Source organism: Muntiacus reevesi, chromosome X (genome assembly GCF_963930625.1).
Source record: "Muntiacus reevesi chromosome X, mMunRee1.1, whole genome shotgun sequence".
In the NCBI taxonomy this organism is placed as follows: domain Eukaryota; kingdom Metazoa; phylum Chordata; class Mammalia; order Artiodactyla; family Cervidae; genus Muntiacus; species Muntiacus reevesi.
The window spans coordinates 76,713,277-76,740,918 of NC_089271.1; the positions used below are offsets into that span (position 1 = coordinate 76,713,277).

The 27,642-nt window shown below is 35.4% G+C and overlaps 1 protein-coding gene and 1 non-coding gene across 2 annotated transcripts in view; one reads left to right on the forward strand and one right to left on the reverse strand.

The window, feature by feature from the left end:
* The window catches only part of DACH2 (dachshund family transcription factor 2), a 791,610-nt gene that overhangs the window by 454,685 nt on the left and 309,283 nt on the right, over window positions 1-27,642 (forward strand). The gene's annotated exons all lie outside the window — the stretch shown is intronic.
* Window positions 15,558-15,660, reverse strand: LOC136154917 (U6 spliceosomal RNA). Its single transcript, XR_010660618.1, has one exon. It is a non-coding gene; the product is annotated as a U6 spliceosomal RNA (small nuclear RNA).

The following is a 27,642-nucleotide window of genomic DNA, read 5'->3' on the forward strand; positions in this document are numbered from 1 at the left end:
TTGCTAAACATCAAAGTAATACTGAGCTATTAAAGCATCAAGAAAAATGCTAATTCATTTCAGTCATGATATCACCTAAAACTAAGTATTATATAAAAGCTAAACAATGCCAAATGAATTTGACTGAGATAAAAAACCAAATCTATTTCTTTTCTTTTATCTTCAGTGTTCCATTTCCTGAGAGTATGACCTTAGTCAAACGTCTATTAAAGTTAGCTTTTGATCTCAACCCCCTTTTAGGGTAAAAAAAATGTCAATCTTTAAATTTTTCTTCTAGAGAGAATCACTCTATTGTGTTTAATGTTCGAGTAGTGTGTGAGTAAATAGGATTCTCTGATATATGTGATAGAAGACTGGTTAAATGGGACAATCATTTTTGTGTCAGTGACAAGAATCAAAAGGAAGCATTCTTCAGAAGCTATTAACAGGAAAAAAATCCCCCAGGTCAGGGAAAGCATGTTAACTGGTCAGTTTGCTGCCTTTTTCAGGTCCTTTGATGAAAATGCCTTGTAATTTGATAACAGATAGCTGCTCATTTGTAATATAATTTCCTCCTCACTAGTTATAGCTACTCTATGGCTAATCAAGGAAAAAATTTTCCCCATAGATATTTTTTCAGTAAAAACTTCGTTTTAAAAATATTTTAAAACCACTAGGAAGGATTATATAATTTTCATTACTTATTTCATATTTTAAGTAAACTATAGGGAAATTTCCATGATACATAAAAGAAAAAAGAGAAGTGAGAATACATAGTGATTAACTGAGTTAAATAGAAAAAAGTGGTGTCTGAGGTCAATGTATATATGTGTGTGTGTGAGTACTGTTTACCCATATATATGACTACATTCTGAGTATCAAAGATCTTTACAATGCTTTTCATAAACCACTTTCTATGGAATGGTAAATTCATTAGACACGTATTTATCAAGTACTGCATACTGCAAGGCAGCATTGTGTATCCTGCTATGATTACAAAACTAAACCATCACAACCTCCATTTTAGGTGGGAAAATGAGGGCTTCTTATAGACATACTCATAATAGGGCAGAAAGTAATAAGTATGTTCATATGAATGTGTCTATGTAAAGTACTGTGGGAACCTACAAAGAAGAGATTTCCATGAGTAGGAATTAAAGCTTTTTGGAGTTGATGGCATTAAATTGTGCTTTAAAGATTGTTTAGGTTGCAGTTGTCAAGACAGGAATAAAAGCATTCCAGAGAAAATATATAATCTACAAAGATGTGAAGATGAGTTACTACTGAGTTTGTATGGGCAACAGAGTGTTCAGTCTGGTTATAATATGTGGTATATAATGGAAAAAAGTGGAGATTTACCTGTAGAGAAGGGTGGGAACACACTGTGGGAAGTTGTAACTACCAGTTCTGGATTTTATTCTACAGGCAGTAGTGAACTTCTAAACATTTTTGGTTTGAGTGAGGAATGTGAAAATAATGCTATTAAAATATTACTGAGAAATAAGTATTAGATGTACTGTGGGGGAAGAATTAGAGGCTGGGGTATCACTTAGGAAGTTCTTTAGGTAGTCACGTTGAGATGGAGTGTAGAACTATAAAAAAGTGAGTTCTGAAATTCTCAGTCCATTTTATGGACTCAAGAACCCCATTTAGATTCGTAATGTATGAGTTTGTAGTAATGCTGTTTAAACTCTGATGTGTTTGAAAGTTTGGGTACCTGAAATTCTAGCTAAAATATCTGATTATTTTATAGGGAACATTTTATAATTTTTATGCCCTCAATACAATTGCAACCAGCCAGAGGAAACTTTTTTTTTTTTAATGTGTCAGTCTTTCTAAGATGCATGGCAGTTGTCAAAAAAAAAAAAATACAGTACATGTAACTAAACTGAGGTTTTATTTCTTATTTTTTTTTAAAGTAGAGAGTACATGATCCTCTACATAGAAAACCCTAAAGACTCTACCAGAAAATTACTAGAGCTAAACAATGAATATAGTAAAGTTGCAGGATATAAAATTAACACACAGAAATCCCTTGCATTCCTATACACTAACAATGAGACAACAGAAAGAGAAATTAAGGAAATAATACCATTCACCATTGCAACAAAAGAATAAAATACTTAGGAGTATATCTACCTAAAGAAACAAAAGACTTATATATAGAAATATATTAAAAGACTGGTGAAAAAGTCAAAGAGGACACAAATAGATGGAGAAATATACCATTTTTCATGGATCGGAAGAATCAACATAGTCAAAATGAATATACCACCCAAAGCAATCTATAGATTCAATACAATCCCTATCAAGCTACCAATGGTATTTTTCAGAGAACTAGAACAAACAATTTCACAATTTGTATGGAAATACAAAAAAACCTTGAATAGCGAAAGCAATCTTGAGAAAGAAGAATGGAACTGGAGGAATCAACCTGCCTGATTTCAGGCTCTACTACAAAGCTACATTCATCAAGACAGTATGGTACTGGCACAAAGACAAAAATATAGATCAATGGAACAAAAGAGAAAGCCCAGAGATAAAGAATGGAACTGGAGGAATCAACCTGCCTGATTTCAGGCTCTACTACAAAGCTGCATTCATCAAGACAGTATGGTACTGGCACAAAGACAAAAATATAGATCAATGGAACAAAAGAGAAAGCTCAGAGATAAATCCATGCACCTACAGACACCTTATTTTTGACACAGGAGGCAAGAATATGCAATGGAGAAAAGACAATCTCTTTAACAAGTGGTGCTGGGAAAACTAGTCAACCACTTGTAAAAGAATGAAACTAGAACACTTTCTAACACCATACACAAAAATAAACTCAAAGCGGATTAAAGATCTAAATGTAAGACCAGAAGCTATTAAACTCCTAGAGGAAAACATAGGCAAAACACTCTCTGCATAAACCACAGTAGGATCCTCTATGACCCACCTCCCAGAATATTGGAAATAAAAACCAAAATAAACAAATTGGACCTAATTAAAATTAAATGCTTCTGCATAACAAAGGAAGCTATAAGTAAGGTGAAAAGCGAGCCTTCAGAATGAGAGAAAATAATAGCTAACAAAGCAACAAAGAATTAATCTCAAAAGTATACAAGCAACTCCTGCAGCTCAATTCCAGAAAAATAAAAGACCCAATCAAAAAGTGGGCCAAATAACTAAACAGACATTTCTCCAAATAAAACATACAGATGGCTAACAAACACATGAAAAGATGCTCAACATCACTCATTATCAGAGAAGTGCAAACGAAAACCACAATGAGGTACCATTTCATGCCAGTCAGAATGGCTGCTATCCAAAAGTCTACAAGCAATAAATGCTGGAGAGGGTGTGGAGAAAAGGGAACCCTCTTACACTGTTGGTGGGAATGCAAACTAGTACAGCCACTGTGGAGAACAGTGTGGAGATTCCTTAAAAAACTGGAAATCGAACTCCCATATGACCCAGAAATCCCACTGCTGGGCATACACACTGAGGAAACCAGAATTGAAAGAAACACGGGTATCCTATTGTTCATTGCAGCACTGTTTATAATGACCAGGACATGATAGAAACCTTTATGCCCATCAGCAGATGAATGGATAAGAAATTTGTGGTACATATACACAATGGAATATTACTCAACCATTAAAAAGAATACATTTGATTCACTTCTAAGGAGGTGGATGAAACTGGAGCCTAATATACAGAGTAAAGTAAGCCAGAAAGAACAACACCAATACAGTATACTAACACATATATATGGAATTTAGAAAGGTGGTAACAATAACACTGTATGCGAGATAGCAAAATAAACACAGATGTATTGAACAGTCTTTTGGACTCTGTGGGAGATGGCGAGGGCAGGATGATATGGGAGAATGGCATTGAAACATGTAAATTATATTATGTGAAATGAATTGCCAGTCCAGTTTCAATGCATGAGACAGGGTGCTCGAGGCTGGTGCACTGGGATTACCCAGAGGGATGGGGTATGGATGGAGGTGGGAGGGGGGTTCAGAATGGGGAACACACGTACACTCAGCATGGATTCAAGTCAATGTATGTCAAACCCAATACAATACTGTAAAGTAAAATGAATAAGTAAATAAATTTTAAAAAATGAAAGAAAAAAAAATAAAGTTATTGTCACACTTATCACTCATAATGTACTGTTTGTATCTTATTTAAAAAAAAAAGAGAGTAATAACTTGTTAAAAGATGTTTAATTTGGAAGAGTTGAATGGCTTCGTTACTGGCATCACTAAACAATGATGGTACAGAATGGTGGTACAGATCATATTGAAATGATACTAGAGAAAGCCATGATAAGCCACTCTGTTTCTACAAATTAACACAGTATGGAAACACAGTCTTCCAACCACATCAAATATATAGGAGGATAACAAAGAAAAAGGAACAAGTAAATTGAAATGAAAGTGAGTAAGTAGTACATAGTTTAGCAAACTGGAATCTGGGATGATATTTCTGTTCTTATTTATTGGTTCTAGACATAGTATCTTATTCACAGGAATAAAAGCTGTGGAAATTCACAGTTCCACAAAAGAGGGAGCTCCCTGTCTCATCATCAAGATGATATAGTTTTCCTAACATTTTGCTAGACCATTCTGTCCTCATCTATCTCCCAGCTGTGTGTTTGTTTAACTCTAGCTATAGCAATTTTGAGGTCAGACATATTATTACCAAAAATATTTCAAATTCTGACTGGAAAAATGTTTAGGAAAGAGATAAATTTCCTTATGACTTCTATTTAAGTTGATGCACTTGAATTTGTGTGCCCCTTTAGCAACCTCAAGTTATTGGTTGAAGTATTTAAAAAAATGGTTTTTATCTCTTTCTAAATTTGTTGTTAATAAGACTGTGGCAGAATTTAGGAAACCAGAAAGAATTTGCCACCTTATAAATCATTCATCAGCCCCCAATTCCATGACAAATCATTTTTATTACATTTACATTTGTGTGTGTGTGTGTGTGTGTCCACTATTAATGTTCTGGCCTAATTATTTGATTTCCATTTATTTTTCTGTCACCCAAGCACTAACTTGTACGCAGTCAGATAATAATGTTCTTGAGAAAGATGGATAGGAGTCAGAATTATCCTTTGTAACTCTTTATTCTACTGAGCTGTAATGAAATATTGGATGCCTGTAGTTCAAACGTGTTTTATAATGGCTCAACTGAGGAAAATATTCTCCACAGAAATTTTAGGGGAAAATCATGGTCAGTGGATACATTTTTAGTGTTGAGTGGAAATATCTCACAATTTTCTAAATCCTGTCCTTCCTGGCAATATTATTCCCAGAAGGTAGCTCTATTTAAAGTAAAATGTCATATGATGTGGAAGAGCCCTTATCCATGTCAACACTCTGACAGACATGTTTTCCTGGTCTTAGAAATTTAGTGGAGTTTTAATATGGAAATAACAATTCTAAAATTTCTTATTATTCTTGGTTGTTAAATATGAAATGGACTGATATGTTTCAAAAGTGACAGAAGTCTGAATTATCACACTGCATTTTACAAGGCAAAGTAATGTAAGCTTTGAAAATAGTCTTGCCAGATACCTTGTGTCCTTTGAAGATTTCAGAATAAGAGCCAGGTTCTCATGGTACTTATTTTCTCTCCCTTGTAAATCATATGGCAAATGTTCATGTTGTTGTTGTTGGTTGTTTCAGGTAGCCTCAAGTAATTACACATTCTGATAGCCAATAGGGACATAAATATTTATCTATCTGAAAACATGTAGGAACATATACATATAATTGAATATTATTATCATAGTGGACATAATTTAGACTTTTTCCCTTTGTCTATATACCTTCAGAATTTTAGAATTAATATCTTTTAAGTTTTATTTTTAAAAGAATTAGCAGTCACATTTATTTAAATATTATACAAATGGAAGCTTTTGAGATGTGACCATACATTTATTCATACATTTACATCAATACACCTATGGTTAACTTCATGTGCTTCTTAAATTGCAAATAAGACTAATTCTGTTACAAAATTTTTGACATAATTATGTTTAATATTGCATATTGCTTTGCCTTCTAAAACAGATGCTTGACATATACTGCTTCAGTAAGCATAAGCATAAGCTGATGATAAAGAATGACACCATCAGACAGCGAAAGTAAAACAAAACAGAACTATTGGTAGTTTGTATTTGAGTGAACCATCTCTTTCCCCATTTCTCATGTTTGCTGTCATGTCTTGACGGTAGGGTCAGGCAGAATGTGATTGTGGAAACAGTGCAAAATAGACCTTCTACTAGAGAATCATGCAAAATGACTATTTTTTTTTTAAATTTTTCAGTGGGTTTTGCCATACATTGATATGAATCAGCCATAGAGTTACACGTATTCCCCATCCCAAAACCCCCTTCCCACCTCCCTCTCCACCCGACTCCTCTGGGTCTTCCCAGCCCACCAGGCCCGAACAGTTGACTCATGCATCCCACCTGGGCTGGTGATCTGTTTCACCATAGATAATATACATGCTGTTCTTTGGAAACATCCCACCCTCACCTTCTCCCACAGAGTTCAAAAGTCTGTTCTGTACTTCTGTGTCTCTTTTTCTGTTTTGCATATAGGGTTATTGTTACCATCTTTTTAAATTCCATATATATGTGTTAGTATGCTGTAATGTTCTTTATCTTTCTGGCTTACTTCACTGTGTATAATAGGCTCCAGTTTCACCCATCTCATTAGAACTGTTTCAAATGATTTCTTTTAACAGCTGAGTAATATTCCATGGTGTATGTGTACCACAGCTTCCTTATCCATTCATCTGCTGATGGGCATCTAGGTTGCTTCCATGTCCTGGCTATTATAAACAGTGCTGCGATGAACATTGGGGTGCACATGTCTCTCTCAGATCTGAATTCCTCAGTGTGTATGCCCAGAAGTGGGATTGCTGGGTCATATGGCAGTTCTATTTCCAGTTTTTAAAGAAATCTCCACACTTTTTTCCATAGTGGCTGTACTAGTTTGCATTCCCACCAACAGTGTAAGAGGGTTCCCTTTTCTCCACACCCTCTCCAGCATTTATTGCTTGTAGACTTTTGGATAGCAGCTATCCTGATTGGCGTGTAATGGTACCTCATTGTGGTTTTGATTTGCATTTCTCTGATAATGAGTGATGTTGAGCATCTTTTCATGTGTTTGTTAGCCATCTGTATGTCTTCTTTGGAGAAATGTCTGTTTAGTTCTTTGGCCCATTTTTGATTGGGTCATTTATTTTTCTGGAAGTGAGCTTCAGGAGTTGCTCTACACCTAAAGCAATTAGAGAAGGAAGAAATGAAGAACCCCAGGGTTAGCAGAAGGAAAAAATTCTTAAAAATTAGGGCAGAAATAAATGCAAAAGAAACTAAAGAGACCATAGCAAAAATCAACAAAGCTAAAAGCTGGTTTTTTGAAAAAATAAACAAAACTGAGAAACCATTAGCAAGACTCATTAAGAAACAAAGAGAGAAGAACCAAATTAACAAAATTAGAAATCAAAATGGAGAGATCACAACAGACAACACTGAAATACAAAGAATCATAAGAGACTACTACCAGCAGCTCTATGCCAATAAAATGGACAACTTGGATGAAATGGACAAATTCTTAGAAAAGTATAACTTTCCAAAACTGAACCAGGAAGAAATAGAAGATCTTAACAGAACCATCACAAGCAAGGAAATCGAAACTAATCAAAAATATTCCAGCAAACAAAAGCCCAGGACCAGATGGCTTCACAGCTGAATTCTACCAAAAATTTAGAGAAGAGCTAACACCTATCTTACTCAAACTCTTCCAGAAAATTGCAAAAGAAGGTAAACTTCCAAACTCGTTCTATGAGGCCACCATCACCCTAATTCCAAAACCAGACAAAGATGCCACAAAAAAAAAAGAAAACTATAGGCCAATATCACTGATGAACATAGATGCAAAAATCCTTAACAAAATTCTAGCAAACAGAATCCAACAACATATTAAAAAAATCATACACCTTGACCAAGTGGGCTTTATCCCAGAAATGCGAGGATTCTTTAATATCCACAAATCAATCAACGTAATACACCACATTAACAAATTGGAAGAAAAAAACCATATGATTATCTCAATAGATGCAGAGAAAGCCTTTGACAAAATTCAACACTCATTTATGATTAAAACTCTCCAGAAAGCAGGAATAGAAGGAACATATCTCAACATAATAAAAGCTATATATGACAAACCCACAGCAAGCATCACCCTCAATGGTGAAAAATTGAAAGCATTGACCCTAAAATCAGGAACAAGACAAGGATGCCCACTCTCACCACTACTATTCAACATAGTGTTGGAAGTTTTGGCCACAGCAATCAGAGCAGAAAAAGACGTAAAAGGAATCCAGATAGGCAAAGAAGAAGTGAAACTCTCGCTGTTTGCAGATGACATGATCCTCTACATAGAAAACCCTAAAGACTCTTCCAGAAAATTACTAGAGCTAATCAATGAATATAGTAAAGTTGTAGGATATAAAATTAACACACGGAAATCCCTTGCATTCCTATATACTAACAATGAAAAAACAGAAAGAGAAATTAAGGAAACAATACCATTCACCATTGCAACAAAAAGAATAAAATACTTAGGAGTATATCTACCTAAAGAAACAAAAGACCTATACATAGAAAACTATAAAACACTGATGAAAGAAATCAAAGAGGACACAAACAGATGGAGAAACATACCGTGTTCATGGATTGGAAGAATCAATATTGTCAAAATGGCTATTCTACCAAAAGCAATCTATAGATTCAATGCAATCCCTATGAAGCTACCAACGGTATTTTTCACAGAACTAGAACAAATAATTTCACGATTTGTATGGAAATACAAAAAACCTCGAAAAGCCAAAGTAATCTTGAGAAAGAAGAATGGAACTGGAGGAATCAACCTGCCTGACTTCAGACTCTACTACAAATCCACAGTCATCAAGACAGTATGGTACTGGCACAAAGACAAAAATATAGATCAATGGAACAGAATAGAAAGCCCAGAGATAAATCCACGAACCTATGGACACCTTATCTTTGACAAAGGTGGCAAGGATATACAATGGAGAAAAGACAACCTCTTTAACAAGTGGTGCTGGGAAAACTGGTCAACCACTTGTAAAAGAATGAAACTAGAGCAAAATGACTATTGTTCAGAAACTAAAGTAGACCTTTTCCTGCCTCCTGGCCCTGTCCCTTCTAATACACATTTGATTATTCTTCAGTCGTTTACTGGGCACTACCAAGTACCCACTACTATGCCAAGCACCAAGGAATGTAAGAAATTTAAGAATAATATAAGAAAATAATAATTTCTTCAAGTAAAGAGATTGCATCCTATATAGGAGCAACACGATAAACATATAATTATAATTATATGTACATAATGTATATAACATACATTATATACACACGTTACCATATGTAAAATAGATAGCCAATGAAAATTTGCTGTAAGGGAACTCAAACCAGGGCTTGGTAACAACCTAAAGGGTACAATGGGGAGGGATGTGTGAGGGATGTTCAAGTGGAAGGGGATATAGGCAAACCTTTGACTGATTCATATTGATGTTTGGTAGAAATCAACACAATACTGTAAAGCAATTATCCTTCAATTAAAAATAAATAAATTAAAAAAAAATACTTAACAACTCAATAAATGGCTATCTTTGAAGTAATTTTTCCGTGCAGATTCACTGAAAGTTAATGAATTGAATCTCATATTTTTAAAGACAATATTTTTAGAGCAGTTTTAGGTTTGCAATAAAGTTGAGAGAAAAGTATAGAGATTTCCTGTATACTCTATACTATCCCAATTTCTCTGCTACATCCTCACAAAAACACTTAACTTTACCTGTTATCAACATCACTCAGCACAATGGTGCATTTGTTAATAAGGATAAACCTACATTGACACATCATTGTAATCCAAAGTCTGCACTTTACCTTAGAGTTCATTCTTGGTGCTGTGCATTCTGTTGTTTTGGACAAATGAATGACATACATGCATCATTATCATATTACACAGTATTTTCATTGCCCTAAAAGTGCCATGATCTGCCTATTTGTCCCCATCCCTGACTACCACTTACCTTTGCATTATTTCAGTGATCTGTCCTTTTTCAGAATGTCATATAGTTGGAATCACATAGTATGTAGCCTTCTCAGGCTGGTTTCTTTCACTTAGTAATATGTATTTAAGGTTCCTCCATGTCTTTTCGTGACTTGCTAACTCATTTGTTTGTATCACTAAATAATATTCCATTGCCTGGATATACCACATTTTATTTTTTCCATTTACCTATTGAAGGACATCATGGCTGTTTCCATGAAGCTATTTTTTAAGACAAGAATATTGATTCTGAGAGAGGGTAATATAGGCTTGTAACTAGCTATAGAAAAGTCCAATTTTAACATGCATCACTTCAGGTTCCTCATGCAGTATTATTAAAATCATGATTTGGGACATAATTTGGCACATAAGAGAAACACTCTCATTGCAGTTTTCTCAGGTCTTTCTTGATGTTATATGTTACACCTTGACTATTATAAATATGCAGATTATCAGAAAGTGTGTGTGTGTGTGTTTTTTTTTTTTAAAACCAACCAACGTTTCTAGATGCTTTGGTAGATTTTAGGGGTTTAGTTTAAGTAGTACATAAATATTTAGGCTGCAAATGTTATAATGTTGAACACAGATAGCAGAATCATTGGAGTAGCCCTCTGGACAACAGTGTAGCCCTCTGGACAAACATTGCAGTGTTTGAGGACTACTATATAGAAGAATGATGAATTTATTGCACACCTGATTATCTGGCACTTATGGCATGTACAATGGAAAACCATCTACTTACAAGCCATGAGTGACTGTGACCTTTTGGAAACGAATTACCTTTATAGAAGGTGATTTGGAATCAAGTTTAATATTCTCTTTGTTGTCACTGAGTTTTTAAGTCGTGTCAGACTGCAACCCCATGGATTGTATGTTACAGGCTCCTCTGCCATCACTGTCTCCTGGAGTCTACTCAAATTCATGTCCATTGAGTTGGTGATGCTATCTAACCATCTCATCCTCTGCTGCCCCCTTCTCCTTTTATCTTCAATCTTTCCCAACATCAGGGTCTTTTCCAATGAGTTGGCTCTTTGCATTAGGATGGCCAAAGTATTGGAGCTTTAGCTTCAGCATCAGTCCTTCCAGTGAACATTCAGAGTTGATTTTCTTTAGGATTGACTGGTTTGATCTCTGTGCAGTCCAAGGGACACTCAGGAGTCTTCTCCAGAAGCACAATTTGAAATCATCAATTTTTCAGTATTCAGCATTCTTTATGGTCCAACTTTCACATCTGTACCTCCTGTAGAATGTTAGGAACTTCTGTCCATAACTCTTCAGGCACTCTATCTACCAGACCTAATCCCTTGAATCTATTCATCACCTCCACTATGTAATCATAAGGGATTTGGTTTAGGTAATGCGTGGATGGCCTAGTGATTCTCCCTACTTTATTCAATTTAGGCCTGGATTTTACAATAAGGAGCTCATGGTCTTTGTGCAGTCAACTCCAGGTCTTGTTTTAACTGACTATATAGAGCTTTTCCATCTTTGGCTGCAAAGAATATAATCAGTCTGATTTCAGCACTCACCTTCTGGTGATGTCCATATGTAGAGTGGTCTCTTGTGTTGTTGGATGAGGGTGTTTGCTGTGATCAGTGTTCTTTTGATAAAATTCTGTTACCTTTTGGCTTGCTTCATTTTGTACTCCAAGGCCAAACTTGCCTGTTTTCCAGATATCTCTTGACTTCCTACCTTTATAATCCAATTCTCTATGATGTAAAGGACATCCTTTTTTGGTGTTAGTTCTAGAAGGTCTTGTATGTCTTCAGAGAACCATTCAGTGGCAGCTTCTTTGACAGTAGTTGTTGGGGCATAGACTTGGATTACTGTGATGTTGAATGGTTTGCCTTGGAAAGGAACTGAAATTATTTTATCATTTTTTAGATTGCAACCAAGTACTGCATTTCAGACTCTTTGTTGACTATGAGGGCTACTTCATTTCTTCTAAGAGATTCTTGTCCACCACAGTAGATATGGTCATCTGAATTAAATTCACCCAATTCCCATCCATTTAATTCACTGGTTCCTAAAATGTGAAGGGTCATTTTCTCTGCTGGCTCAGTGCTAAAGAATCTACCTGTTAATGTGGAAGACACTGTTTCAATTCCTGGGTCAGGAAGATCCCCTAGACTAGGAAAAGACACCAACTTCATTATTCTTGCGAGGAAATCCCAGGACAAAGAAGGCTGGTTAGCAACAGTAAATGAGTCTGTACTACAAAAGAGTCAGACATGATTTAGTGTCTAAACAACAATATTCTTGTAGTAGCACTTTGATACCTTTTAATGAACACAAAATACATTTGAGTTTTCGTTATCTGCTACACAGGAGTTAGCACTTCAGCTCAATGTTAGACAAAAATACATTTTAGTTTGAGGCTAAATTCCCATTTCTTCTATTTCTAAAAGAAAATGGATAGGGAGTTTTCCTCTTGAATTTGCCTTCTAGACATAATATATTTTACTTTATCTAACTCTTAAGCATGTTGCTGGTTTTTCACACAGGCAAAACTAGCTTTCCAAAATGCAGCAGGAAGAAAAGTCTTATAGTTGCAGTGAGCAGAATAAACCATGTAGAGAAAATGAAATTCCATAACAACCACTGATCACTTTTTCATATTAATATCCTCAGTGATAAGTCTCTCTCTCCTAAACACATTCTGAGTTCCTGAAATACACATTTCAAAAATACATTTACTAAACTGAATTTCCTTTCAATATGGAAGCTATCTTAAGGGAAACTTGATTTTTGTTATAAATGTGAACTTGGCTAGGTTGGTTTCTCTTTCCTATTAATTCTGTTAATGCTCTCTCCTTTCTATTAATTGGTGATACCTGCTGCATTGCAATTCCAAATCATTTAAATGCATGTTTCACTTTGATTGATTACTATTATTATTGATTTGCAAATCAAAATTAAATTGAGTTAATGGATCACTGTTTTCTTTAGCTTTCTTTTAGGAATATGACTCTTGTGTGTGGCTGCATGTTTCTGTAAATTAAAGTTAAAGTTCAAATGGCTGTATGTTATATTGTATATATTCTTGCTGGCACCATTGTTAAAGTAAAGGACATTTTAAAATAGAAGTTAATTTTGCCTAACATGCATGACTGTGGCTCAGATCATGAACTCCATATTGCAAAACTCAGACTCAAATTTGAATAAATTAGGGAAAACCATTGGGCCATTCAGGTCTGACTTAAATCAAATCCTCAATGAATATACAGTGGAAGTGACAAATAGATTCAAGGTATTAGTTCTGATAGAGAGAGTGCATGAATAACTATGGGTGGAAGTTTGTAACATTGTACAAGAGGCGGTGATCAAAACTATCCCCAAGAAAAAGAAATGCAAAGGGGCAAAATGGTTGTCTGAGGAGGCCTTACAAATAACTGGGTAAAGGAAAGAGGTGAAAGACAAAGGAGAAGAGGGCAGATACAACCATCTGAATGCAGAGTTCCAAAGAATAACAAGGAGAGATAAGAAAGTCTTCCTCAGTGATCAATCAAAGAAATAGAGGAAAACAATAGAATGGGAAAGACTAATGATTGCTTCAAGAAAATTAGAGTTACCAAGGGAGCATTTCATGCAAAGATGGGCACAATAAAGGACAGAAACGTTATGGTCCTAACAGAAGCAGAAGATAAGAAGAGAGGGCAAGAATCCACAGAACTATGCAAAAAAGGTCTTAATGACCCAGATAACCTTGATAGTGTGATCACCCACCTAGAGCCAGACATCCTGGAATGTGAAGTCAAGTGGATCTTAGGAAGCATTACTATGAACAAAGCTATTGGAAGTGATGGAATTCGAGTAGAGATATTTCAAATCCTAAAAGATGATGTTGTGAAGGTGCTGCACTCAATATGCCAGCAAATTTAGAAAACTCAGCAGTGGCCTCAGGACTGGAAAGGTCAGTTTTCATTCCAATCACAAAGAAAGGCGATGCCTAAGAATATTCATACTACTATACAATTGCACTTATTCCATATGCCAGCAAAGTAATGCTGAAAATTCTCCAAGTGAGGGTTCAACAGTACCTGAACTGAAAACTTCCATGTACTAGTTGAATTTAGAAAAGGCAGAGGAACCAGAAATCAAATTGCCAACATCCGTTGGATCATAGAAAAAACAAGAGAATTCCAGAAAAACATCTACTTCCTCTACATTGACTACTTAAAGCCTTTGACTCTGTGGATCACAGGAAACTGTGGGAATTTCTCAAGAGATGGGAATGCCAGACCACCTTATCTGCCTCCTGAGAAATTTGTATGCAGGTCAAGAAGCAACAGTCAGAACCGGACATGGAACAATGGACTTGTTCAAAATTGGGAAAGAAATATGTCAAGGCTCTATATTGTCATCCTGCTTATTTAACTTGCATAGAGTACATCATGAGAAACGCTGGAATGGATGGATCACAAGCTGGATTCAAGATTGCCAGGAGAAATATAAGAAACCTCAGATATGCAGATAACACCACCCTTATGGCAGAAAGCAAAGGGGAACTAAAGAGCCTCTTGATGAAGGTGAAAGAGGAGGTTGAAACAGCTGGCTTAAAACTCAACATTCATAAAACTAAGATCATGGCATCTGGTCTCATCACCTCATGGCAAATAGATGGAGCAATCAGTGACAGACTATTTTCTTGGCCTACAAAATCACTGTGGATGGTGACTGCAGCCATGAAATTAAAACACACTTGCTCCTTTGAAGAAAAGCTATGGCAAACCTAGACAGTATATTAAAAAGCAGAGACATTGCTTTTCTGACAGAAGTTCACCTAGTCAAAGCTATGGTTTTTCCAGTAGTCATGTATGGATGTCAGAATTGGATGATATAGAAGGCTGAGCCCTGAAGAATTGATGTTTTCCAACTGTGGTGTTGGAGAGGACTCTTGAGAGTCTCTTGGAGTGCAAGGAGATCAAACCAGTCAATCCTAAAGGAAATCAGTTCTGAATATTCACTGAAAGGACTGATGTTGAAGCTGAAGCTCCAATACTTTGTCCACTTGATGCAAAGAGCTGACTCATTAGAAAAGACTGTGATGCTGGGAAAGATTGAAGGCAGGAGGAGATGGGGGACGACAGAGGTGAGATGGCTGGATGGCATCACCAACTCGATGGACATGAGTTTGAGTAAACTCCGGGAGTTGGTGATGGACAGGGAGGCCTGGCGTGCTGTGATTCATGGGGTCGCAAAGAGTCAGACACGACTGAGCGACTGAACTGAACTGAACTGAACTGAATAATATTTTTCTTATTTTACATCCATGATAATAAGTTTTTAATTTGTAAGAGATCACTAACTTAACCAATTATGTTTTCTCTTCCTCTGATAAAATATACATGGTATAAAGTCTACAATTTTACGACTACTATTCTGTGGCATTTAGTACACTGTTGTGCAACTATCACCAAAAATATTGACCACTCCACAAATTCACATTTTATCTTTGTGCAGGGGCCATGGTAGTTTTCTCTGTTTTGTTCTAATTTTAGTATATGAGCTACTGAAGCTGATACCCAAATATATTTTTAAAAGTGTCAAGAATATCTTTGAAATGAAATAGAAAAAGTAAAATAAGTTGACTAGTCCAACAGTTTCCAAGGTCATTATGATATATGAAGTGTTAGCTTTTAATTATTTCTGTAGCTTTTTGAAGTTGTCTGTTATCTGAGATTCTATATTTCATAGACTAGTAGGTTGGTTTCTTATTTGGGGGGATAGTCTATATGAGAAAATCCTGCACTTGAGGATGGAAGGGCTGTGGAAGGAGCTGCTTCAACTTGTCTTAGGTCCCTGCCTTCCTGGGAATAGCTAATTCTTTGCCCTAATTTCAGAAATTTGAAGTGTTTTGTTACCATTAATCTATGTCTAATGCAACACTCCCCTTAGACTTACAATGATATTTGCTGTATGCACCAATTCTGATTTGAAAATCAGACCAATTGGAGGTCAGGGCTGCAAGACTAGAAATTATCTTGACGTGTCTACTGTATAATACTGTATAAAAATGCTCAAGTAAAGTACCTAGGGACAGGTATAACCTATAAGAACTTGTGTGTACCATTTGAAGAATTTTTATAGCTCAAATTTTCATGAGAAAAAATGGTCTATTGAGAGGTACTAACAATATAATAATTGTCAGTGACTATGCTTAAAAACATGGAACATTTCTAATTTAAAAGGATATCACCAAGGGCAAGTATAAGCCAATGAGATAGTAGTTAATTGTATGTAAACTGTGAAAACTGAGATAGTAGTTAACATTATGTAAACTGAAAACTCCTAAATTTAAATGTATAACTATGTAAAAATTCCTGATATATGTTTATATAAATATATATTTCAAAAACAGAGAAATAAATAGTGTCAAAGTAGTTGAAGTTAAGCATGCATCCAAGTTAAAAAGAAAAAGATTTACAACAGTATTTCTCAAACTTCATTCTATGGATTAGTGGTGTCTTTTGAGTCTTTAATAGATATTCTGTAAAAACAAGTTCCATTATTGCAAAAGTTTAGAAAATAGTGTGCTCTCTACCTCTTTTGGAAAGTCACAATAAATATTAGCATATTATAAACTTTGAAAATATCTGCATTAAAGAAACCTGGAGTCAATATAACTGAATTTAAATACCAACTTCAAGGCTTAGCCTTGAAGGTTAATTGCGACAGGTTTTTCATTTGACATTCGACAGGTTTCTCAGTTTCTGTGAATCAGTTTCATCTTCTGAGAAATGGAAATATTGATGCTACTTCCCTCTGAAGTGTTTTGTAAATATTAAATAAGTAAATATGTAAAGAACTTGCAACTATGTGGCATATGATAAGTGCTATATAATGTTTGTTCTTTCCAACCTAGTGTTAACTCAATTCGTCATGAAACTCTCTCACCTTCCGAACTATCCTCGCTTTTTTCAGCAATTCTCTTAACATTTCGTGGAACAAGCAGGCAAACGGAAAATAATAAATATTGGTATAAGTTCAATATGATGTTTCTTCGTTGCCTTTAATCTTTTAACATTAGATGTAATTGGAGCATTTGAAGAGATTATTAGAATCTCAAAGGCATTTAAAATGCCTTTTTATTCATTTTTGTAATAGTCTATAGGAAAATAAAAGTTTGCTTGGCAACCTCAAATTTTGTCAGGCACTTCAGGCTAGAGGTTAGCAGTTTGCTCAAAGCAGAAGTCAGCCTTCTCCTGGGTTCCTGGTTTGGTTGCACTCCCTACTGTGCAATGCTTCTTGCCCTCCCAACCCTTAGTAATCATCATCTTCCTATCTCTGGCTCCATTCTGAATGGCCACTTCACTGCCTTATTTTGCATTCTCCAATATGTTGTTTTTTTTATAATAAGCTGAACTTTAGCAAAGATTGAGTGTATCTTCTCTTCATATCTATCTGTGACTTAGCAAAGTGTACAAACTAGAGTAGGACTAGAAAGAAAGCTGAGTGCCGAACAATTGTTGCTTTTGAACTGTGGTGTTGAAGAAGACTCTTGAGAGTCCCTTGGACTGCAAGGAGATCCAACCATTCCATCCTAAAGGAAATCAGTCCTGAATGTTCATCAGAAGGACTGATGGTGAAGCTGAAACTACAATACTTTGGCCACCTGATGCGAAGAGCTGACTCATTTGAAAAGACCCTGATGCTGGGAAAGATTGAGGCCAGGAGGAAAAGGGGATGACAGAGGGTGATATGGTTGGATGGCATCACCGACTCAATGGACATGAGTTTGAGTAAACTCTGGGAGTTGGTGATGGAGAGGGAGGCCTGGCATGCTGCAGTTCATGGAGTCACATAGAGTCAGACACGACTGAGTGACTGAACTGAACTGAACAAAATATTCATGCCCATATAGCAGGTTTCTAGTGCTCACATTATTTGATGGCTTTGCTGATGTCTAGCCCAGATACAGCTGCAATTGTTTTACAAACTCTGCATATACCTATGTTTGACAGCCTTTCCCTCATAGCCATGGTGCTGAGCTGAGTAGTTTTTAATTTCGTATCTATCCCTGAGTGGTGATTCCTAAGAATCACTTTAATATTTGCTCTTCATTTAAGTGGTCTGTAACTACTTGCATGCGGCTTCTCTGCTTTCATTCGATTCTTACATTTGTATGGCTTTCCTGTTAGTTGAGTTCTGAATCTTTTGGAGTCCATATGTTTTTCCAAATAACAGAGTTCAGAGCATAAGCATTTCCTGAAAATGAGCCTGAATACTACCTCTGTAAAGGCTTACATCTACCCAGTTTATTTATAGGGAATTTCAAAATTGTTTCCATTAGATTCAACGTGGTATATCACATTATCATTTCATATTGTCAGATGCTTAATTATTCATATTTTAGTACATCATGCTCAACCAAACATAGCTTTGAATGTAAACAATAAACAAACCAACATGCAGTACTTGACTGTAGAGAGATATAATGAGGGAGATATAAAACTGTTTTTCATTTTTGGAGAGATATTATTAATGCAACACCATTAATTTAATTAAATGCTATTCTAATAACAAAACCATATTGCAGTAAACTGGCCCACCATTTCATTTAAATAATTGCAAACCTCAATATTTGATTACTCATAGTTCTCCTTTAGTTATTTTACTTATTCACAGTTTTGACTGAAAAGCTTTCAAACATATGAAAAGATGGACACAGTTCATCCAAATAGGAAACTATAAAATTGCCTTGATTTTTGTTCAGTGCTATAAATCCAAATTCACTTTTTTCCTTTGTAAATTTTACTACAATCATTAATTTTTTTCCCCATTGCACTTCTAGTTTGAGGGCTATAAATCAACTAAGTTGTAAGTCTAACACTTGTTTACTAGTGAGAAAAGAGTGCAATAACAATTTTGCTTTAGAGCATACATGGATAATACAAAACCAGAAGTATGAGAAAGTTATACAGTACAAAGTAAATCTAATCAGAATCATCACTTCATAAGGAATGTAAGGATCATTTAGTCCAACTCCTTCATTTTGCATATTGAGTAATCTAAAGCCCTGAGAAGTTATATGACATAATTTCTCCCTTGTTCCAGTCAGTGACTTATAATGCATATCTATAAGACCCATTTTAGAGAGTTTTAATGAAATTAAAATCAAGATTAAGAAGGTGGGATTTAGTGGACAAAGCACCTTGGGTACACATCAGGATACTTGAGTTCTTATCCTAGCCCTACTCTCTATGTTGTATTGTCTTTCACTTTTCCTCTTTAGGATCCAATTTTTTATTTGTAAGATGAAGAGGTTGATTTAGATATTCATTAATGTTCTTGTTACTCTTAAGAACTTTTCTCACCAGTCTAAATCTGAAGTTGGAGTTTGAATATCTGTATGCTACAATAATAATGATCATACACAAGGGGCACACGTGCATGCACATGAAATTATGATATTTGGGGCATTTTCATATTGTTATGTTGAATTGCAGATTAGGGAGTGAGTGTAAATGATTATAAGGGCTGTTTTTATGATTTGGTCAATAATTATGCTGACTAGCCATGAAATGTTATGAAGGTAGGTGAACAAGTATGAAAGTTGCTATGTTTACAAGAGTAAATGCAGAAGTATTAGAAAATGCAGAAGGTGAATATTTCCCCAATATCAATGAGTCTCTGCCTTTCCAAATCTTTTTCAGTCAATTAAATATATGTAATTTAGACATAACGTAGAAGTTACCACTTTCAAATTCAGTTACTGAAAACAACTTTTATGCTTCTAGATATTTATGTAGATATTTACCTATAATTATAACACTTTCATTTTTAAAGGCATCTTTCATTCTTATTCCAGTTCCAGCTCAGCCGCTCAATTGTGTCTGACTCTTTGTGACCCCATGGACTGCAGCACACTAGGCTTTCTGGTCCATCACCAACTCCCAGAGCTTGCTCTAGCTCATGTCCACCCAGTCGGTGATGCCATCCAACTATCTCATCCTCTATCGTCCTCCATCTCCTCCTGCCTTCAATTTTTCGTAGCATCAGTCTTTTCTAATGAGTTGGCTCTTTGAATCACGTGGTCCAAGCACTTCAATTTCAACTTCAGCATCAGTCCTTCCAATGAATATTCAGGACTGATTTCCTTTAGGATTGACTAATTTGATCTCTTTGCAGTCCAAGAGACACTCAAGGGTCTTCTCCAACACCACAGTTCAAAAGCATCAATTCTTCGGCGCTCAGCTTTCTTTATATTCCAATTCTCACACCCATACATGACTACTGGAAAAACCACAGCTTTGACTAGATGGACCTTTGTCAGCAAAGTAATGTCTCTGCTTTTCAATATGCTATCTAGTTTGGTCATAGCTTTTCTTCCAAAGGGCAACCGTTTTTTAATTTCTTTGCTGCAGTTATTTGCAGTTATTTTGGCGCCCCCCAAAATGAAGTTTCTCAATGTTTCCATTGTTTCCCATCTGTTTTCATGAAGTGATGGGACCAGATGCCATGATCTTTGTTTTTTGAATGTTGACTTTTAAGCCAGCTTTTTCACTCTCCTCTTTCACTTTCATTGAGAGGCTCTTTAGTTCTTCACTTTCTGCCATAAAGGTGGTGTCATATGTGTGTCTGAGGTTATTGATATTTCTCCCAGAAATCTTCATTCCAGCTTGTGCTTCATCCAGCCCAGGATTTCACATGATGTATTCTGCATATAAGATAAATAAGCAAGCTAACAATATACAGTCTTGAAGTACTCCTTTCCTAATTTGGAACTAGTCTGTTGTTCAATGTCCTGTTCTAACTGTTGCTTCTTGAACTGCATACAAATTTCTCAGGAGGCAGGTAAGGTAGTCTGGCATTCCCATCTCTTGTAGCATTTCCCATAGTTTGTGGTGGTCTGCACAAGCAAAGGCTTTGAAGTAATCAATAAAGCAGAAGTAGACATTTTTCTGTTATTTTTTGTCTTTTTGATGATCCAGCGGATGTTGGCAATTTAACCTCTGGTTCATCTGCCTTTTCTACGTTCAGCTTGAACATCTGGAAGTTCATGGTTTACCTACTGTTGAAGCCTGGCTTGGACAATTTGGATTACTACTTTGCTAGCATGTGAGATGAGTGCAGCTGATCAGTAGTTTGAACATTCTCTGGCATTGTAATGAAAACTGACCTTTTCCAGTCCTGAGGCCACTGCCGAGTTTTCCAAATTTGTTGGCATATTCAATTCTGCACTTTAACAGCATCATCCTTTAGGATTTGAAATAGCTAAACTGGAATTCCGTCACCTCCACTAACTTTGTTCATAGTACTAAGGTCCACTTGACTTCTCATTCCAAGAGGTCTGGCTCTAGGTGAGTGAGCATGCCATCATGAAGATCTTTTCTGTATAGTTTTTATGTGTATTCTTGTCACCTCTTCTTAATATCTTCTGCTTCTGTTTGGTTCATCCCATTTCTGTCCTTTCTTGTGCTCATCTTTGCATGAAATGTTCCCTTGGTATCTCTAATTTTCTTGAAGAGAACTCTAGTGTTTCCCATTCTGTTGTTTTCCTCTATTTCTTTGCATAGATCACTGAGGAGGTTTTTCTTATCTCTCCTTGCTATTCTTTGGAACTCTGCATTCAGATGGGTATATCTTTCCTTTTCTCCTTTGTCTTTCACTTCTCTTCTTTACTCAGCTATTTGTAATGCCTCCTCCAACAATCATTTTGCATTTTTTGCATTTCTTTTTCTTTGGGATTATCTTGATCACTGCCTCCTATACAGCATCATGAACCTCCATCCATAGTTCTTCAGGCATTCTGTCTATCAGATCTAATCTCTTGAATCTATTCACCACTTCCACTGTATAATCATAAGGGATATGATTTAGGTCATAACTGAATGGTCTAGGGGTTTTCCCTACTCTCTTCAGCTTAAGGCTGAATTTTGCAATAAGAAATTCATGATCTGAGCCATAGTCCGCTCCCAGTCTTGTTTGTGCTGACTGTATAGAGATTCTCCATCTTTGGCTGCAAAGAATATAATCAGTCTGATTTTGGTATTGACTATCTGGTGATGTCCATCTGTGGAGTCTTCTCTTGTGTTGTTGGGAGAAGTTATTTGCTATGACCAGTGCATTCTCTTGGCAAGACTCTGTTAGCCTTTGCCTTATTTCATCTTGTACTCCAAGGTCAAACTTGCCTGTTACTCTGGGAATCACTTGACTTCCTACTTTCGCAATCCAGGCCCCTATGATGAAAAGGATATCTTTTTTGGATGTTAGTTCTGTAAGGTCTTCTAGGTCTCCATAAAACTTCATTCTTATTAAGCTTACCATTTCCTACTTGTCTGATATGAGCTGAAACTCTGGTTCCCAAGTAAAATTTAACCCAGCATTTCCTAAATCGGCATGTTCTTTTTATGTTCTATTTCAGGGCTATTTTTTTTTTTTTTTTTTTTTTTTTGAGAACTTGGTGTGTGGAACTAATTGACTGTTTTAAATCCATCTGAACCATATCCTGAGGTTAAAAATTTAATTGATCAGTTGAATGAGAGGAGGAATTTCTAATGAAATACCAAATAAACCATATCATCTTTTCCACTGCTCTTCATGTGTTTGTGGTTTTCCCTGAAGACAGATATTCAAATGATGTATTGAAGATTCAACAAGTAGGATTTAAGATTTTGTTTAAGTTCAAAGTCACTGTAACATGAACCATGAGGCAATACAAAACATGTGTTAGAGGCTAGGTCTCTAAACCTCAAATAAATTGTAAGGAGGTATAAAAATACAAGTATGAGACTGTGAGTGATGAGGGGATCATATCCCTTTAGATATTTTCATTAATTTATATTTGAGCAACTTTAGCACTTAAATACATCTAGATCACATCAGGAAACTTGAGTTTTGCTCCATATTACCCCCTAAATAACTTATCTATGACACATCACTGTGAGACAGTTTCCTCATCTTCAAAATGAAGAAATTGAACCAGATGACTCTTAAATGTCTTTGTAGTACTATTATACCATGATTCTTTACCACCTTAATATTACTTTCTGAATTTACTGATTTTTTTCTGCAGTGACATACAGGTAGCACTTTCTTGAACAAATGAATTGATATTGGAACTTACCATATTTTTATGAAATAAAAAATATTAGGGGAACCTTGTTCATTAATTCTTAGTGTCATTGTATGAGATACACATTTACCTTATCTGTCTATAAGATATTATGTCAACTTTTATTTTTCGTATCATAAGAATCCACATATTGTACATAAAAATCCACTACTTAAACTACCAATAATGAAACAAATAATAATTCAGTAAGTATTATAGTTAAGATCCAGTTCTGAATTCGTCATCAGGAGATCTGATATAAATTTTGGAAAATTTTCCTGATGCATTTTTAGTTTTGAGGCACTCAGCCCTGGCAGTTCTAAGCAGGATCCCTTTGTTTAAATCATTGTCATCATATTTTCTGTTCATAGTAACCCTTGGATGTTGGATAGGCCAATTTGAGCAAATGGAATTCAGCAACGCTAAATATGGCAAGAAAATCTCTAGGACTATCTAGAAAATGCACAAACGTGTACCATCATTTCAGAGATTAAAGCACTTTTCTTTCAGATCTTTTGCTTGCCATGATTCATAGACAAGCTAATGTGGAGAAAGTTTGCTTTATTTTGTGTTTTCCATCTATTGCAAAAAGTGCAGAGTGGCAAAATAAAAGCTCATTTATTCCACCAAACATAGGCAGATGTCCAGGCTGTAGTTACTTCCCCTTATACCTTTGATAAGAATTCACCTGTCCCTTAGAATCTGAGAATCTGTATTTCTAATAATAGTAGCTATATTTTCTTTTTTGCAACAATCAATACATGCATTCTTTGATTTGCATTTGCAGGGGCGAATGGGTTTGACTGAATTCTAAAATACTGTTTTAAATTAGCAAGAACTTGTTTTCTTTTTGGCTTATGGCACCAGTGTACCAGTAGATAGTTAGGGATTTTGATAATATCTATAAATAATTTAGGCACTTCCCTGGTGGTTCAGTTTTTAAGAATGTGGCTTGTAATGCAGGGGACGTGGATTGTGGATTTGTTCCCTGGTCTGGGAGCTAAGATACCACCTGCTGCAGCGTAACTGAACTTGCACACCCCAACTACTGGGCATGCACCCTAGAGCCTGTGAGCCACAGCTACTGAAACCCACAGGCTTTAGAGCCTGTGCTTCTCAACAAGAAGTAGCCCCTGTTTGCTACACCTAGAGAAAGTCTTGTGTGTAGCAACAAAGACCCAGTGCCACCAAAACTAAATAAATTAATTAATATAAAATAAAAATAGTGTAGTTGAATTCACTAGATATTTTGGAGAGCATTGGTGAAGTATAGATTGATCTATTTTTAGTACCTTTTTCCTGACATATTTCTATGGTTTAACCTGATACAGACTTTGTAGGAGGAAAAATTTCAAACCTAAGCATTCATATTATATCTTTGGATTTTTTATTCATACCTCTTTTTACTATTACATGGAGTTAAAAAATTGCCATATATATATAGTAGGTAGTTGTTGATTATTTTAAATATAGCAGTATGTACATGTCAATCTCAAACTTCCAGTCTATCTCCTTGCTCCCACATTCCTCCCTGGTAATCATAAACTCATTCTCTAAGCCTGTGAATTTGTTTCTGTTTTGTAGAGTAGTTCATTTGTATCTTTCTTCTTTTAGATTCCACATGTAAGTGATATCATATAAGATTTTTCTTTGTCTCCCTGACTTGCTTAGTATGATGGTCTCCAGATCCATTCATATTGCTACAGATGGAATTATTTCTTTCTATTTCTTATGGCTGGGTAATATTCTATTTATATATCACATTTTCTTTATCCAGGAATTATTTCATTCTATTTTTTATGGCTGGGTAATATTCTGTTGCATTTATGTATCACATTTTCTTTATCCATTCATCTGTAGAAGGGCACATAGCTTACTTCCATGTATTGGCTACTGTAAACAGTGCTTCAGTGAATATTAGAGTGCATACATAATTTCAAATCGTTTTTTTCTGAGTACATACCTGTGAGTGGGATTGCTCTATCATAAGATAGTTCTATTTTTAGTTTTTAAGAAACCTCCAGACTGTTCTCCATAGTGACTATACCAATTTACATTCCCACAAACAGTATAGGAGAATTCCCTTTTCTCCACACCCTCTCCAGCATTTATTGTTTGTAGATTTTTTAATGATGCCCATTCTGACAGGTATGAAGTGATATCTCATTGTGGTTTTGATTTTGATTCCTGTAATTAGCAATGTGGAACATCTTTTCATGTGCCTCTTGGCCACCTGTGTGTCTTCTTTGGAGAAATGTCTATATTTAGTTCTTCTGCCAATTTTTTGATCATGGTTTTTGTTTTATTGGTATCGAGACACCAGGTCTGTTTGTAAAATTTGGAGATAAATCCATTTTCACTTGCACCATTGCAAATCTCTTCTCCCTTTCTGTGGGTGGTCTTTTCATCTTGTTTATAGTTTCTCTTGCTGTGCAAAAGCTTTTTAATTTAATTAGGCCCCATTTGTTTATTTTCTTCTTATTCCCATTACTCCAGGAGATGAGTCATAAAGGATATTGCTGTGATTTCTATCACAGTGTCTTCTTTCTATGTTTCCTCTAAGAGTTTTATAGCATCCAATTTTAAATTTAGGTCTTTAATCCATTTTAAGCTAATTTTTTGTGAGTGATGTTAAAGAATGTTCTATTTTCATTTCTTTTTTAACATGTAGCTGTCCAGTTTTCCCAGTACCATTTATTAAAGAGACTGTCTTTTCTCCACTAGGTAGTCTTACCTCCATTGTTGTACATTAATTGATCATAGATTTGTGGGTTCATTTCTGGACTTTCTTTCTTGTTCCATTAATCTATATTTCTGTTTTTGTGCCAATACCATACCATTTTGATGATTGTGGCTTTGCAGTATAGTCTGAAGTCAGAGAGCCTGATTCCTCCAGCTCTCTTTTTCTTTCTCAGGTTTATGCTATTTGGGGTCGTTTGTATCTCCATAGATATTTTAAGATTTTTTGCTCTAGTCCTGTGAAAAATACCACTGGTGATTTGAGGAGGATTGTATTGAATCTATAGATTGCCTTAGGTAGTGTAATCATTTTAACAATATTGATTCTTCCAATCCAAGAATGGGGTATATTTTTTCCATCTGTTTGTATTGGTTTCAATTTCTTTCACCAGCATCATAGTTTTCAGAGAACAGTTCTTTTGTCTCCTTAAGTAGGTTTATTCCTAAACACTTTATTATTTTTGATGCAATGGTACCTGGGCTTGTTTCTTTAATTTCTCTTTGTGACTTTTCATTGTTAGTGTATAGAAACACAACATATTTCTCTGTATTAATTTTGCCATTTAAACAAATTCATTGTTGAACACTAGTATTTTTCTGGTAACATCTATAGGAATTTCTTTGTCATTTGCAAACAGTGACAGTTTTACCTCTTCTCCAATTTGGAGTCCTTTTCTTTTGCTTCTCTGATTGCCTTAGCTAGAATGTTGAAAATTATACTGAAAAATAATGAAGAGTGTAAATATCCTTGTCTTCTCTCTGATTGTAGAGGAAATCCTTTCAACTTTTTACCATGTTATCTGTAGTTTTGCCTTATATGGCCTTTACTATGTTGCATTTCTTCTAAGCCAAATTTCTGGAGAGTTTTTTTTTTTTTTTTTTTTTTTTTTAATCATAAATGGGTGCTGAATTTTGTCAAACCTTTTTATGCATCTATTGTGATGATCATATTGTTTTTATTCTTCAGTGCAGTGTTTTACACTGGTTTGTGAATATTAAAAACCACTTGCATTCATGGGATGATTCCCAATTGATCATGGTGGATAATCCCTTTAATCTATTATTGAATTCACATTGATAGAATTTTGTTGAGGTTTTTCATGTCTACCATCATCAGTGATATTGGTTTGCACTTTTCTTTTTGTGCATGCTATCTTTGTTTAGTTTGGGTATCAGGGTGATGGTCACCTAATATACTGAGTTTGGGAGTGTTCTTTCCTCTGTAACTTTTTGGAATCATTTCAGAAATATAGACGTTAACTATTTTCTAAATGTTTGATAGAAATTGTTTGTGAAGCCATCTGGTCCTTTGTTTGCTGAGAGTGTTTAAATCATAGTTTCAATTTCAGTATATGTGATCGCTCTGTTCATATTTTATATTTCTACCTGTTTCAGTCTTCGGTGATTGTACCTTTCTAAGAATTTGTCCATTTCTTCCAGTTTGACCATTTAATTGGTAAATAGCCGCTTGTAGTAGTATCTTATGATCATTTGTATTACTGTGATGTCCATTGTAACATTTCCTTTCTCATTTCTAATTATATTGATTTGAACCATCACCTTTATTTTTTGCTTGATGAGTCTTACTAAAGGTTTGTTGTTGTTTTTCAGCTGCTCAGTCATGTCTAACTCTTTACAACCCATGGACTGCTGAACCACAGGCTTCCTTGTCCTTCACTATCTCCTGAAGTTTGTTCAAATTCATGT